General features: G+C 40.9%; 1 protein-coding gene and 2 long non-coding RNA genes across 5 annotated transcripts in view; 2 read left to right on the top strand and 1 right to left on the bottom strand.

Moving 5' to 3' along the window:
- The window catches only part of LOC117522921, a 1,044,039-nt gene that overhangs the window by 437,435 nt on the left and 589,568 nt on the right, over positions 1-17,036 (bottom strand). The gene's annotated exons all lie outside the window — the stretch shown is intronic.
- LOC117522915 (homeobox protein Meis1) overlaps positions 1-17,036 on the top strand; it is a 229,014-nt gene that overhangs the window by 139,653 nt on the left and 72,325 nt on the right. The gene's annotated exons all lie outside the window — the stretch shown is intronic.
- On the top strand, positions 3,006-10,813 carry LOC117522918. The gene is made up of 4 exons (XR_004564371.1): positions 3,006-3,016; positions 7,159-7,164; positions 7,897-7,906; positions 10,397-10,813. It is a non-coding gene; the product is annotated as an uncharacterized LOC117522918 (long non-coding RNA).

Genomic DNA, 17,036 nt, shown 5'->3' with positions numbered 1-17,036 from the left:
CAACAGTCATTTCCACATAAATTCAGCATTATTTAATCATAAAAGACAGAGGAAGCGATCGACCACTGCAGCTACACAAGCTGCTAGCTGTTGCGTTCACTGTGTGTCCATCATTTCAAAGCGTCACTGAATATCGCCTTGATTCTGCTTAAAATTGCCTGATTTCTGCTTAAAACTGACTTGAGAATGATTTAAGAGGTTCCACCTTGTCATCTGATGGTTAATAATCCCATTAATCCGTTTGATCGCTTTGGGTGGAGACTCCGTCTCAGACGAGCTGCTGAACTCCGACATAATGCATGCACAGTGGAGGCAGGGCAGACCAACTTTAAAAGGGGGGGGACCGTTCAGTCTGCAACACCGGTGCCTCCTTCCCTTGTACTTCAACCAAATAGGGACATGAAGAAGGAGCTGTTACTCCGTCTCTGTTGTTCTCTCTGCCTCCTATTGTAGACCCCGTCTCACCCCTCCTCTCTTCACAAAAGGTACTTTCTTGTTTAATTTAACAAGAAATGAGGAGTAAATGAAAGCCCAGGCTTCAAATCCCCAACACGACCCATGCACTGCTACTCCACTCCCCCCCCCCCCCCCCCGCCCCGTGACTCCCCCCATGAAAAGGCAATTTGTGAAATTATGTGATAGAATAATTAGATGCGACTCACCCCCCCCCCCCCCCCCCCACCATGACCACAGACCACCATAGACCACTTTTATGCCGTCCAGCTTGTTGTGTGTTCAGAAAGGAAGGACAGGAGTTTGGCATTTGGAGTGTTTCTGTTGGAATATTAGTCTGGCAGACGCACACGTATTATCGCCAAGGCTCCCGTGCCGCCAATCTCCTGCCTTCCTATTTGTACACACACTAAGTGTAACGAGGGGCAGCCGTGATCACAGCTCATAAAAGGAACCAACCCACAAAACCCTCAATGAGCTGCTTCCCCCCCAATGTGTAAAATGCAGAGAGAGAGAGAGAGGAGAGAGTATAAAAAATCCAACTGGAAGGCATAATCCCCTGTTAATGCAATTACAATCTAATTTAACCGCTCGCGTACGCAGATGTAGCCGAGCTGGGGGAGCTCTTTTACCCTCGTCTTTCTTTCTTTTTTTTTTTTTTAACACAGCAACATGCAGCAGGGGTTTTGAGCAGAAACAGGTGTGAAAAGCGATATAATTCATTTCTGCGCTGGCAGAGGAGGCCAGCAGCCTCACCGCCGTGGCCCCTGGGTGGTGCAGCAATCCAGAGGTAGGCGGTGCAGCGTGAGAGGCAACTGATGAGGAGAGAGGAGGTGATGGATGAATAGACAGATGACTTAGGAGAAAACATTTATCCTGATATGAGCTGCTCAGTTTACTTTGATCAGATCTCTGTAGTCATCTTATTTTAACTAAATATGGCTTTGTAAAAAAACAAACAAACTCAACTTTATGGGTGGATGGCAGAAAGCTGGTGGAAAAGGTTTATGGATTAGAAGCTGTACTGTATCTTCCCAAAGAAGCCATGGCAGTTAAAGGACAGGTTCACTTTTTTTTTACTACCTTTGATTGCTTTATTTTACAAACATTTAATTGCTGATGATCAAATGTTTTCTCTGCATATGTGTTGAATGGATGGTGGCGTGTGTTCCAAGGTTAAACAGCTTTTTGAGGTTTAGGATGCATCAGCTCTCAGTTGCGGTTGAAGACTGAGCCGTAAAGCAATCACGGAGGTGATGGTTGAAAGGTTAAAGCAGTGGTCTAGGGATCAAAGGATCCTAGGTTCAAATCCCTGTGATACTGTAAAATCACTGAGGGCCCTTGGACAAGGTCCTTAATTCTCAAGTTGTTCCCAGTGTGCAGTTGAGCGCCTTGCATAGCATCACGCTGACATCAGTGTGAAAGCATGTGAATGGGTAAATGTAAGGCTTCATTGTAAAACTCTGAGCATCTGCTTCAGATGAAAAAAATAGAGAAATGCATTCAATTTACCATTTAACCCGGCAGAAAGTGGACAGTTAGCTCTGTCAACTCACCCAAGCTTTTGTTAAAGAAAGAAATGTTTCTAAAACAAGATGGTAATGGGGGGAACAAAAACATTTTCACTCACAGTAACACTGGATTGCCACAGCAACCCAAGCTATGGGTCAAGCCAATGACAGAATTGTACTTAACCCTCTGGGGCTGACGCCATTGTATACGACAGCTAAGACCAAGCTTTACTAAATTATAAATAACTTTTTAGAAACTTACTCTTTTTTTTTGCTGAAAGGTTAACTCCGCGGACTTTTGAGCCAGCCATCGGCCATCTTTGTACTTGTTATAGAAGCTGTGTGATGACGTGCGCAATGTGAGTGTCCAATCGGAATTGGTTCACCGTCACATGGTTTTCCAAAATCCAATCGTAGGGCAGATTTACCTCATGTGAAAAGCCAAAGATCGTTTTCAGGAGTTATATGTTACTAGTTGGCCCATTTGAATAGCCACCTGGGTGCTCCAATGAGTACATACCCAATGTGCCCTGCGCCATTACGCACAGCGATCAGTGAAAGCAGGAGCAGACAGAGAGCCTCTGATGACAATCTCATGTCTTCAAACAAAGAGTGTATAACTATCAGGATTGCTCCACTAGTTTGCATGTGAATGTTACTGGATAACTCTGTTGCTTTCTCTGCGTAAAGCACTGTTTACCATATCAATGGACAACAAAACGCATAGACCATTTTGTATATATTGTTCAAAATCTGCATTTGTGTTTATTGTTTGAACCTTTTTGTTGTACAGTCTTTCACACAAGACCTCAAATTACCTTTATAAAGTGTCAAAACAGTTGTTTATTATAGTTTGCTGTGTGTTTTGAATAAATGTGTGTGGAAAATGATTTTTCGCTTTATTTATTCCTTGCTTTTTGCTTTCCTTTTTGCTAAAGCTTATAGTTAGGGCTGGATCAGGTGACCCTGAACCATCCCTTAGTTATGCTGCTATAGACGTAGACTGCTGGGGGGTTCCCATGATGCACTGTTTCTTTCTCTTCCTTCCCACTGTAGCCAAGTGCTTGCTCACAGGGGGTCGTTTTGACCGTTGGGGTTTTACATAATTATTGTATGGCCTTGCCTTACAATATAAAGCGCCTTGGGGCAACTGTTTGTTGTGATTTGGCGCTATATAAAAAAATTGATTGATTGATTGATTGCCTATTTTTGATTGTAAACCTTTATTACACTTATAAAACACAACAAAAACATATATATTCTGAAAGCACAGGTTGTCCTGAAAAAAAGAGACATAAAACTTGATTGTGGGATGCAGGGAGAGCTGTTAACAACAATAATAAAACATTTATGCCAGGCGAGTGAACTGTCCAAAAAATGCCTTCGGACCCCAGAGGGTTAATTGTTTTCTTGATTTTTCAGATTCTAAAATTGGTACTGGCATTGGCTGGGGAAGTAACCTGGATTGGAGTGGCGTCCTCTCCAGGGGACATCATAGACTGTCTTTTGCTCTATGCTACAAAATCTGGAGATAAGCAACAGGCCTCAGGAACGACATGGGACTTGTTTCTTCATTACATGTTTATTATTAAATTCATCTCTGGTGTCAGTTCAAACAAAGCCCTGAAAATATCACTTGTGGTCATTACTTTATTTTCATTTATCATCTGCTTACTCATAACATAAATGATTAATCCATTCATATTTTGGCTGCAAGGTCAGCTGCTTTATGAGCTGCACCTGAGTTGCACTTCAGCTGCATCCATGCATTTCAAACACTCTATTATTTAGTGTGTTTACACACACAGCTTACAAGTACTGTAACAGAAACATCCTGCACCTCCTCTGAAGAGGGGTTTTCATTTTCAGGAATCACCATGAACTCTGGATCCCCCCCCCCCCCCCCCCCCACACACACACACTTACTCCTCCTTAAATATTATTGCTGTAGATGGTTGTTTGCAAGATCGTCTGTTCTCTAGTTTAACAAAGTGCTGAGGATTAGTTTTCTCATCAAATTTCTTAACTTGCTCAGATTCTCTAAGAGAACTTTAAAGCTGTGGATCCATCAAAGAGCAGAGCCATTTCCACCAAATCTAGCTGTACAAACATTTGATCCAAAACCTTTTCTGATATATTACTTGGCCAATTATATCAGCTGATATGAGGCGTTCAGAAACATATCGGTTTTGGAATTTATTTTGCTGATATGAAAACTAATTAGAAATGTGTCATTGCATAGTGTGTCCAGTGGCGAGTGCTCTGACGGCATTGTTTACAATGCTGTCAAGCATGGCTGGGACCCCATCACCCCGTGGTCACATTAGCTACAAGAGGCAGAGGCAAGATTCCAACTGTCATTCATTTTCAATCAGAGTAGGTGTTTTACAGCAACAAGAGACAAGAGGTCGCTATGCTGCCAGCTAGATGGATCCAAAACAGAAAAGAAGTCTATTTTCTGCAAATATTAAGTAGTGTGACACAGCGACTGCCAATCCAAGTGAAGGCAGGGTGGCATGTGTTGGTTGGTTGTTAGCTATATTTCCAGTTATTTATAATAAATTTCATGTTTGAACTGTAAAACATGAAGTCTCAATTACATTTCTTTGATATACGTACTGAAATGTAAGGAATCATTGAAATTTCTAATGTACTATATATCTGCAGATGTATCGGTATTGCAAATATTTTCCTCCTTAATATTGATATCAGTATTGGCCCCCCATAAAACCCATATTGGCCGATCTCTAATTTGATCCCACTGGTCAATTACTGGTATGAAGCATCTCTGACTGCAGTCAGGTTTTGGCACAGTGGTGCAGCGGCCAGCACTTTCTGTGTGGGTTCACTGTGCAAAACATGCACATTAGACTAATTGGTGAGGTGATTTTGAGCGTAGGTGTAAATGTGAGAGTAAATAGTTGTCTGTCTGGAACTGTGATGGAGTGGCGGGCCATTTCTCTCCCAGTGTATGTTGGGAAAGCCAGAAGCTCCCCCATAACCCTCAACATGATAGATGGATGGATAAATAATGTTTTCCATGAATAATCTGAATTGAGTCTCCAAGCCACTAGACGCCCTGTTAAAGCATTGAAAAGTCATTAGGAAGTGGCCCGAAGAGACATCATCAGATGACTTTATAAATAAAAGGCTGTTTTCATTCATTTATTCACAAACAACGAAGGCACAATGCGTATCTTGATACTGTAAAGTAATACAGTAGTCTCTACAGCCTGATGTCTCCGATTAGGTCTTAATTTAATCTATTTTCAGTCAGAATCTTAGGCGCCACTGCCTTAAGATTTCAAAAGAGTTCTAAGAGACAGCAGACAAACAGACAAACAAAGGCCTGGCGTGACACTGTGACGGGACAGTGCGGCAGGGAGACAACAAGAGAAGTTAGTCAGTGTGTCTATTCAGATATTTTATCCATGTGAATGGAATTGGCTTTGGGCTGTGTGTCTGTGAGGCCTTATAAATGTGAATGTATGTGTGTGTGTGTGTGTGTGTTTGTGTGTGTGTTTGTACAGGGCATTTGGAAGCAGTGACTTGTCCGTAGCAATCGCACGACTGGTTGGTGTCAAAGACGAGGCAGCTGAGTCAACCTGCCCACCCCCACAACAACGCGCGCGCGCACACGCGCACACACGCACACACACACACACACACACACACACACACACACACACACACACACACACACACACACACACACACACACACACACACACACACACACACAGGCCGTGGCCCAGCCCCCCACGTTACCCCACACCTTGTAATGAAAACATCATCAATTATCCCTCTTGACAGGCCCCAGAGACCAAACGCAGACAGCTCTCTTTGGGGGCTTCTCTTTGTTGACTGACCCTCACAAACATACTCTTTGCAACCGTTGCATGAGGGAATGCAATCTCTTTTTTTTTTCTTCTTCTTTTTTTGGCCCGATGACCCGTCTTTTCCAAGTGGGTAGATAGTGGACCATGGGAGGTAGAGATACTGGTCCATCTGGTGAAGGTGTAGGGGGTAGGAGGTGTGCCTGTATGTGTGAATGACTTGGGATGGTGGTGGTGATTGGGGGGGGGGTAATGGTATGGCCAGGGCAGAGGGAAGCCATCAGTCTCCTGAAAAGGCCATCTGTTTCACGATTGATGGACGGCGTGATGGATGGATGAGTTGATGAATGGACTGGTACAGTAGATGGACAGACAGAAAGACACCCGGCAGACGTAGGTGGTTGCAGAAATATCAGAAAGTGGCTTTTATTTGCATTCATAATGTCATTTTAGCATATAATTCCCCACAGCTGACCTTCATTCTTTCATGAACACTGTGAAAACAAACCCCATTTCTGTTTTTTGTTCATTTTTGCCTTCGTTAAGGAGCAGTAATGTATTCCAGAAACTATGTTACCTTTGTATAGGTTTGGTTCACCCTGATTTAGACCTGGAAGCGTAACCATATGAGTATCATAACTTTGAATTTAGGGTTAGGAAAGTTTAGTTGTGCAGTGGTGTTTCCACCCTGCCAAGAATCTGCTGTTGGGGGAAGTCTGCATAATTTGTGTTCAGTTTTTGTATAAATATCATATTTAAATATTGCTTAATGGTCTGTTTCCATCCGATGCCGTGACTTCAAAACCTCACGTTGTTTGAATCTGAGTTGTGTGCTGCACGGAAATCGTTATTTGCGTTTCTTTTAACTTGTTTGACATTTCAGATGATTGGGCTTTATCACGTTGGATCATTTTGGAGTATGAACAAACGTCAATCAGGGAAAAGTCAAAACAAAAACAGTGTTCAGTGTATTCAACAGAGGAAGAATGTTTGGTTTTGAATATCAAGTAAGAAAAACACAAACCGCTGAAGATGGGCTGCAGTCTGTTGGTATTTACAGTGCAAAGCAAAGACACCTGTCTTTAAAGAAATAATAATAATAACTAGGACTGCAAGCAGTCATATACGGGCCCTAGTTCCGCGCGACCGCCTACCCAGGCCAGTGGGTGCCATTGTGACCACATGTGGGCATGTGCATGCCGGGGGTAACCACTCATCACAAAGTTAAAATTTTAAACAAATCACACAATGCATCAAGGAGTTATGACATGTTGATTGTTCATCCACTAGGGGGCACTCAGTGTACAAATAGAGGGGCTGGGTGTGTTCAGGGGCCAACCATCATCATACATGTGAAGTTTCAAGTCAATCAGGCAAAGCATGAAGGAGTTATCATGATTTGATGTTCCATGGCAAAGGGTCAAAATGGCGGCACCATAGCGCCCACACCCTTCAACATAGAGAAAAGCTTTCGATAACTTTTGGTCAGTATCATCTTTGGATGCTGTCAAAGAAGTTTGAAGTGCATTGGACAAAATCCGTACTAGGACTTCGTTCAAATACAACATGTGGAAATCACACCAAAATGAGAAGGAAATTAAAAATGGCCGACTTCCTGTTTGGAGTAGACCCATGGTGCAAGAGACTTTTTTGTACGTCTTTGCAAGTCACACATGTGTACCAATTTTCATCTCCCTACTCCAAAAAAAACCCCTATGGGGAGGGGTTTTTGAAAGTTTCAAGGGGGCGCTATTGAGGCATTTTGCCTCGCCCATGGGTGATGCCCCTATGAATTGTAAGAGGTTGTCGTGCTCGACCTGTGTATCAATTTTCATGATGATGTGACAAAATTAAAGCCGTCAAAATGAAGAACGTAATTTCATGGCGAATGGGCAATATTCGGCACGCCGCCACAAGGACGCCGTTACTCATAACTTCACGGCATTCATTGCCTACATTCACCAATTTGTTCTGCATGTTTTAGAAGTGGAATGAAGTTGATTGGGTTAAGTATGTGACATCAGGACCTCTTAAAGTAAAAATAGGACATTTCCCACCACCACCGGGGGGCGCTATGGCGCAGGTGGGAACTTAAGATATGAAGACGTTCAGGGGGGAGCCCTCATCATGTCCAGCAAGTTTGAAGGATCTACGATGAAGTATGTGGGCATGACAGCCGTTCAAAGGGAAATGGCGTGCTCCGAAAAGCTCGCCAAAGTTTGACGACCCCTAACAGCCACACCTTTTGACTTAATTAGAATCTTTTGATAACTTTTGATCACCATTGTGTTGTGATGATTTTGACCAAATTTGAAGACAATCGGATGAAATCCCTAGGACGCGTTCGTTCAAATGTAAGTAGTGGAAATGGCCAAAAATGGCAAAAATTTGCTCAAAATCGAAACTTAAAATCAAAATGGCCGACTTCCTGTCAATATTTCACCATGACAGTAAGAGACTTTTTCGTGCGTCCTGGCATGGTAAATATGTGTACCGAATTTCGTGAGGCTACGATGAAAAAAGCCCAATGCGGAGGGGTTTTTGAAAATTTCTAGGGGGCGCTATTTCGCGATTTTTTCTGCGAGCATGTGCGACGCCCCCAAAATATAGAATTTCGGATCCAGCCGGACGACTTTGGAAAGTTTGGTGAGTTTTTGAGCATGGGAAGAGGCCGAAATTTCAATTTCAAGAGTGAGAATAATAATAATAATAATAATAATAATAATAATAATAATAATAATAATAATAATAATAATAATAAACAGCGCAATTACAATAGGGTCCTCGTAGGACGTTGCCTACTCGGGCCCTAATAAAAAATCAGCACACAAAATCATTCTCTTTAATAGGCACAAACATCAAATAAACAAAGTCTATTACATGTTTTTTAAATGTACTTTTTCCTATTACACACATACCATATAAACCCCTGGTTCCCAAGGGGTTTGTCTGCTCTGAGCTTGTCAAAATTAGAAACAAACTCATAATAACACACTTACTGGACAATTGAAACTAATTTTAAAAAGATCATTTATTTATTTATTGGCTCAAGCAATTTTTTTCTCATAAGAACTGTATTTTTTTTTTTCCTTAGATACCAGTGAGGTTAGGGGGCGACAATAAAAAAAGTGTTTTAATCAAGGACATTGGCTTTATATGACATTCCATTAAAAAATGTTGCAAATTTAAGCAACCAATCCTTTTTTGTTTAACATCTTAAATATCCCATGCTGATTTAGAGGTGAACGATCCAACATTTGGGGAATTTCACATCACAATGATAGGAATAGTGGACGATAAACAAAAAACATCGCCGTGAAAGTTCGCAGTTGCACCTTGGTTATCCTTTTGGCAGCTTTTCTGACACCTCCTGCACTCCAAAACTGAGAAAGATCATGAAGCCCTACTTTTGCATTCTGTACTCTCACTGAAAAATCAAGATCAAGTGTTTGTCCTTCTGCTGTGCACCAATTACAAACCAGCATCATAATTATCATCATACTTGTGAAGCTCATGACTGAGTGTTGGTGGTGGTATTTTAAAACGTAGAAGGAAATTGGTCGTTATTATTCAGATATCAGCAACAAGCCCAAATAAGCAACCACACTCTAGGAATGACATTAAATATACCCAATTGTTTAAATGCTTTTCAACAGTATTTTCTTTCAAGACTTTTTTTTTAATAATTGATGATAAAAATGTGATAATTCTAGTTTATTCCTGATGAAGAATTTCACTCAGCATCAGAGCTGTGTGGGATCAAAAGCAGAAAAACATTTTGGCTTTCACACAGTGATATAGTCAATAAAAAAAAGGCGTATCTTACATTCTTATAAATTTCCTTCGGGATTAATAAAGTTCTTATTGTTTGTAACAATAAAATCATCCAATGCTTGACTTTTTCAGAAAAGTCAAAGTGCCTCAATAACTTTGCACCACAGCATGTTTTTACTCATCTGAAAGTTGACACTTTACAGTATTTTAGAAAAGTACCACACATCTATTTTAGTTTTTTTTTTTTTTTCAGTCTCACCACACTGTGTTACCTTGTTGCATTTGCAGCTGTGTTACAAGTTGAAGAAATTCCCACTAATCTGAAAAAAAAGTCACAAATATTAAAAACAGCTCAGAGTGATGCTGACAGATGAGAATTCAGCCTTAAAGTCGTTTTTCTCTCCCACTTTCTCCTTTCGGCTACTTGTATCGTTTGACTTCTCTCTTTAAAATCCCTCCAGGGTGGTTAACTTTTAATTCCCGTCACCTTTGAACCTTTCCCAAAATGTCTGCCATAGATCTCAACCAAAAGCAGGCACGCGTGTGTGTGTGTGTGTGTGTTGATGTGGTCCTAGTCAAAGGGCAGCTTCATGTGTTTCTTTGAGAACGTGAGAACTTTACAGACCCTGAAGGTCGGTCGTTGGCGATGAAGGAGATCAGCAGTCATAAGACGCCTAACACAGGCCAGATCATGTTTCTGTCTGACGTCCCAAAAAAAAACAAAAAAAAAAAAACACACACACACTGACAGATTGTAACACAGATGAATCTAATGCAGACAATTTCAAAACTGATTAACTGTTAAAAGTATTTTATCAAAAGATGTGTGTATTTTAGGTCAGTTTGTTTTGAAATGTTTGCATCAACAACAACACAAAGTGCTTCATACTGAATTAACATCTTTTTGTTAGTAATACTCTCACAGATCTTCTCAAATTGGTTTCATCTGCATAAATTAGAATATAGCCTGGTTTATAGCCACTTATAATTAGATCATTAAATATATTAACTGTTTCGGGAATAGTTTTAAGGAGCTCTGTATAATTTATGATCTGGTTTAGATTATTTATTGATTGATTGATTAAGCAAAAAAAAAAAAAATAGCAAATTGAAGTCCTACATTTTACTGATTTAATTATTTTTAATTGCTTATTAATTTTTTTTTATTTTTTTTTAACAGAAGCTCCTTTTGACCTGATTTAACCTCTGACAATGTTTAATCTCAGTTAAAACAAACACATACATGTCAACCTACATGGATTGTCCGTAAATTATATGGCTTTTTCCGAGTTTCAGAGTCATACGGACGTACAAATAAAGTCTTATGGATATTCAGGGTTTGGTCTGCAGCGGCTCTGTAATCAACCGTTTCTGCAGCGCGACTCCACTTTGATGCGTGAACCAAATGAAGCAATGCTTCGATCCACTAGCTCATTGGTTCTTTGATTCACTGCTCTTCAGAAACAGTAAGTCCGCTTTTTAACTCCTCTCAAAGCCATTAAAATATCGTGAGTCACTTTTGTGTGGATTAAAGTCACTAACTAGGACTCTTGTCTTGTTGCAGTCAAAAATATAGTATAGTATAATATAGTATAGTATAGTATAGTATAATAGTCCTCCATTCTGTTGGCACAGCTTCAAATGCTGCGCGGCTCTCTGCCGAGACAGAGTCCGGCCGGAATTAATAACTTCAAAATGAATTGCCGTTTTAAATAAATGACACCTCTTTTCAAACGTTGTATTGCAGACAAGAAACTACAATCGACTAAAATGTTTTTTTTTCTTCCCAAAATGAGACGTCCTGCATTCTGTATGAATTAAACTGATGCTGACATGAAGCACAGCGAGCTCAGATGTATGGAAAGACATTCATGCCAATAATGTCTGAAAGGAAATGCTTTTGACAAAAACTACAGATTTTGTTTATTCCTATTCATGTCCAGAGATCAAAGATCCACCATGTAGAGTTTATTATGTCCAAAGTTTAAGGATCCAGTGACCAATTTCATATTTATTCACTTTATTCAATTTATTTTTCATGATTTTATTAATGTATTTCCATTTGTGACAGACAGTAAATTAAACTAAATTTGACATATTCAGTTCGATAAAATTCAGTTTGGCGCATGAATACTATTGTTTGAAATTCAACTGTGGAGGAAATACTAATGATCCTGACTTTAATGTCATTGTGGCAACTCATAATTTGTGGACAAAAACCCAGTTATGTGACACCGGTATGCGGTTGTGTGTACTGTAATAAAACTGATTTTGGTGCGATTTGGAGGTTATAAGGATTTTGTGTTGATTTTATGGATTTTCTCACTTGGTTATACAGGTGGACCCTCAAAGGGGTTGACATGTATGCAAACAAAACAGGAGCAATCCCAGATTTCTGACATCCGCCAAGGGTTGATGAAGACTCAAAATAACAGACACATGATTCACATCATGACCCGGTGTGGCAGACTGAACCCCCCCTTAAAAAAGTGGTCCACCCTGCCTTCACTGCGCATGCGTCATTTTGGACCACAGCCACACGTTTGAGACAGCTCTCTCCATCCAAAGTGGTCAAATGGATTAATGGGATTATTAACCATCAAATGACAAGGTCAAACCTCTTAAATCATTCTAAACTCAGTTTTAAGCAGAAATGAGGCCGTTTTAAGCAGAAACAAGGTGATAATTGGTGAGTCGTTGTTGGCACTTTGAAATGACGTAAGTGCAGCTGTGGCACACTGATCGGGCTGCTGTCTTTTATTTTGAAATAATGCTGAATGTGGAAATGATTGTTGTACAAAAGTTTCAGATATCTGTCACTGAGACAGATGATGACTGGAGGGCAGTTTGAAGCTGAAACGAGGTGATAATCAGCGAATTGCTGGTGGCTGTCAGAAATGACGCTGCTGAGCTCTGAAATGACGCATGCACAGTGAAGGCAGGGCGGACCTATTTTTACGGGGGACCGTTCGGTCTACGACACCGGACTTCACCTGGCTCTGGATTCCACAGCATAATGCAATCATGGCATACTGATCCAGAATGATGGTCCGACCGATCAAGATGTTGCAATCTGATATTTAATTAAGCTGAAACGAAATAGTGTCTTCCTGATCTTGGTTTTACATTGTGATGTCTTATCTGTGAAGTAGCTTTGTCTACAAAGTGAAATTCTGATCCAAAATCTGGATCTGTATCCAGATCACCTCCAAAATTTAATGGAGACCTAACACCAATGTGTGGTGTGTGGTGAAAATGAGATGAAAATCTGTTAAGTAGTTTTGACGTAATCCTCAAAATCCGACAAAATGAAGTGTACAAATTGAAATCCTGATCCAGAATCTGGATCCAGATCACCTTCAAAATTCAGTGGAGTGTTCCATGGCCTAATATCTATCTGTGGTGCAAATTTAGTAAGAATCCGTGAAGTCGCCTTTTTTTTCTTCCATTAAAAGCCTATATAAAGTGAAATCTTGATCCAGAATCCAGATCTGGATCACCTTCAAAATTGAATGGAGACTTCCATAACCTAATATCTGTTTGTGGTGAAAATTTCATCAATATCCATCCAGTAGTGTTGATGTAATCCTGCTAACAGACAGACAGACAGACAGACAGACAGACAAATAAATAAATAAACTCCGATGATTTTATTACGTTCTTGGCAGACGTAATAATTAAATATTATTACTGTTACAGTCCTCTTCTTTGTCTTAATTTCATCTTTCTTTTTCCTTCTTGTCCCTCCCTGTTATAGTCTCATAGCTGTTTGCTGGACTTGAAAGTGGCCGATCACTTACTCGTATGTCCCTGCTGAAGCTGTTCACACCGCTCTTATTTTTGATTATCAGCTGTATGTGATAAGCGTGTGAGCGCATGCAGGTTTTTAATCTTCCCGTGTGCCAACACAGGCCCCGTTTTCGCTGACTACTTGCTGGTCCAAAACTCTGGTGCATGAAATCATTCCTGGTTTGGTAATCGCTGATCAGTTTGCAGCAATCTGCAAATCCATAGAGGAGGCGACGCCCTCTCAGCCCTCAGAGACAAACACAGATGTTTTCAGGGACGTTGGCGCCTGGGTGGGGTGTGGCCTTCCCACCATCGCTGTGGCATTTATTGGAGACTGAGTGGCAAGTTGACACATGGAAGCACCAGGAAAAAAAAAATTATTGTCATAAATGTGTGATTATGTTAAAGGAACGCTTCTATCCATTAGAGTTTGCGGAAGATGATGTCACACATTCGCCTGAAATTCAGCTCTGACCACATGGACAGGAACAGCAAGCATGATTGTAACCGGAGCCGCAAACATTTGACCCAAGATCTGCAACGAGAGACAACAATCTGATAAATCTGGATCTTTATCCAGAACTACTGGGACTGAAAAAGACTCAGTTGTTATAGAAATAAATTGATATTGTTATAGCAGCACAAATTAGATTACAGTACTTTGGTATACTCTTCCACAGTGCGATCCTCACTCATCAAGTATCACACCTGTTATTTTTTTTGTTATTACAATGTTGAATTATCATCAGAAATCCAGATTTTGTATATGTGCCCCCTTCAGGCTTTTATAGTCATCCACAGAGTTTCAGTAATGCGTCCAGATCAGGCAGATGCAATTTTAGATCATTACTAACGATATCTGAACAGGGAGGGGTGGTGGACATGTAGTTAGTTTCAGTGTGGAAGGTTCCCGGCCAATTCAACATGTAGATGTACATTGGATGTGCTGTAGTGACCCTGAGTGCAAATCAGTGGAGCAGCCAAAGGGACTTACTGTTTTTATTTAGTTTATTTTCATTTATATATCGCCAAATCACAACAAAGTTACCTCACGGCGCTTCACATAAGTAAGGTCAAACCTTACCATCCCCCAGAGCAAGCACACAGGCGACAGTGATAAGAAAAAACTCATCCCTCTGATGATTTGAGGAAGAAACCTCAAGCAGACCAGACTCATAGGGATGACCCTCTGCTTCGGCCATGCTACCGATACAATTTACAAAACAATTCACAAAACGAATATACAGGAAATTTTGCCTTGTGCACAGGACTGTTAATGGTGTCTGAATCCTGAAGGTCTACTGCTCAGTCTGGTTTGGGTTTTTTTTTTATTCATTGTGGACCACACTCCTGGAGTATGATTTGGGTTCAGTGTGTTTAACATAATTTGTTTTGTACTGAAGTATTTTGTGCTTTTCAAATTAAAGCTGGCAGTGACCTCATATGTCTTAAAATCAGTGTTGACTCCATTAATTTTCTTTGAGTGTGTTGGCTGTTTTTCGGATCTTACCAGACACCAGATGGGTGGCACGGTGGATTAGTGGTTAGCACTGGTGCCTCACAGCAAAAAGGTCATGGGATCTCTTCCCGCGCTTTCTGTGTGGAGTTTGCATGTTCTCCCTGTGTCTGTGTGGGTTTCCTCCAGGCACTCTGGTTTTCTCTCCCAATGAAAATCAGGCTTTTTTAGGCTCTGCTCCTTTCGCTGCCCCTGATCAAGGCAGTGTCTCTACATCTGGAGTTGGTCCCCGGGCGCTGGACTGTGGCTGCTCACTGCTCCTAGTGGTTGGATTGTGTCTAATGTAATTAGGATGGGTTAATTACAGAGGACAAATTTATATATATGTGCAATGACAATAAAGGCTCTCTTCTATAAGACTTTCTGCCTGATGAAGCAGTTGGAATATGACTAACTTCTTAACAGACTTTGGTTGCGTTGCTTCTTCCATCTCTTCATATGGGGTAATGATTGACTCTAACCCGCCTGCATAAAAGGGTATTTCTTAATCATAGTTTTTGCATTGATGTTGCAACTCAGCATGCAACAGTACTGCACCGCAATGGCAAAGGTTAGCAACAATTAAACAGAGAAAAACACTGTCCATTGAACCATGTTGTTTAGCAGTTGGACAATGATTTGAGACACCTTATCAAAATACACGACAGATATCAACCAGATATGTACTTAAAGTGGTTTGACTTTGTGCAGCAGAATAATGTGGTAGTACGGTCCAAAGTAATAATGGTCATCAGAACTACGTTTTGGCGATCTGTCTGTGTTGTATATGCAGAAACTATAACTACTTGAATCAGTTAAGTTAACCTTGCATGGAGCAGTAACTATGGTATTGAGCAGAGCAGAAGTTAAACAAGAAGGCATGATGTCATAGGTGGACATTGTGCACCACCTATTGGTAGCATTTTTTTTAACCTCTTTTTGAACTTTCTGGAATTGATTTCTAACTACGTACTAACCACAGACTTAAGGTAACAACGGTTTATCATTATTACTAGATCTCTTCAGGGGATCCTTAAGTCCGTATCTCACAAAGTGGCGAATGCTAACGAACACAGCAAATTTTAGGTTTCATTGGGGTTCGTAAAAGGTTGCAAAATATTTTGCGAACAGTTTTTATGGTCGCAAACAGTATTTCTTGTCACAAATAAATTTTCTATTTCTCTCCTCAAACAGTTGCAATCTCTTGTAAAACAGTCGAAAGTGTTCTTAAATGACTGTAACACTCTTCCCCAAAGTTCTTTTTGGTTTGCAACCACTCTCTGACCCAAACAGTGCCCCTTTCCTTTTTCCTTTCTTCTTTTTCTTCTCTGTACGATAGCTGCAGCAGCAGCCAGACAAAGCAAGCTACGTTCCTCAACATTTGCTGCTTCATGAAATACGGACTTGATTTCACCAACAAAGTTGGCAAATCCAAAAATCGCAAAGTTTGTCAGCATTCAGCGCTCTGTCAGATACTAGCCTTAGGTACTGCTGGAATGACTATGTCGAGCAAATGGTACCTTTAGGGAGACTCGGAACGTCAGCTACAACATTTTGTACATCTGACGTGTTTCTCTGGGCATGAGCTAGCACCAGGTACCTCAGTGTGGCACCCAGGAACCCAGCCACTGGAGAGGATTAAGTGGATGTACCAGATAGATGACTACCCTTGGGAGGTGGGGGACTGACCGGTTGTCTGTCTGGGTGGTTGCCATCCAAGACTCATGATGTCAAGCATGCACGACTCACTGAGCAGTGGGACACTCACTTAGAGATTAGCACTGCTACCACTGTTAGCATTTTAGCATCTATAGCTTCCACAGTAAGCAAATCCCTTCGGCTACTCCCTTGTTTACACTCGGGGTCGCCACAGCAAATCCAAGGTGGATTTGCATGTTGATTTTTCACAAGTTTTTCGTAGGATGCCCTTCCTGACGCAACTCCACATGCCATGGAGAAATGTGGCAGGGGTGGGATTTGAACCAGGAACCTTCCGCACTGAAACCAAGCGCACAAACCACTTGGCCACTACCCCTGCCTCACAGTAAGCAACTACATACTTTCAAAACACTTCATGTGTTTGTTTAAACCTGCTTAAAAGTATCCTTAATTTAGCATAGCTGTACTATATGCAGCATGATTTCTTGCAGCCTGTGGTACATTAGCTCTGCTAAGTGT

The sequence above is a fragment of the Thalassophryne amazonica genome, chromosome 13 (assembly GCF_902500255.1).
Source record: "Thalassophryne amazonica chromosome 13, fThaAma1.1, whole genome shotgun sequence".
Lineage (NCBI taxonomy): Eukaryota > Metazoa > Chordata > Actinopteri > Batrachoidiformes > Batrachoididae > Thalassophryne > Thalassophryne amazonica.
The sequence above is the reverse complement of the archived record's forward strand: the minus strand, read 5'-3'. Positions and strand labels throughout refer to the sequence as shown.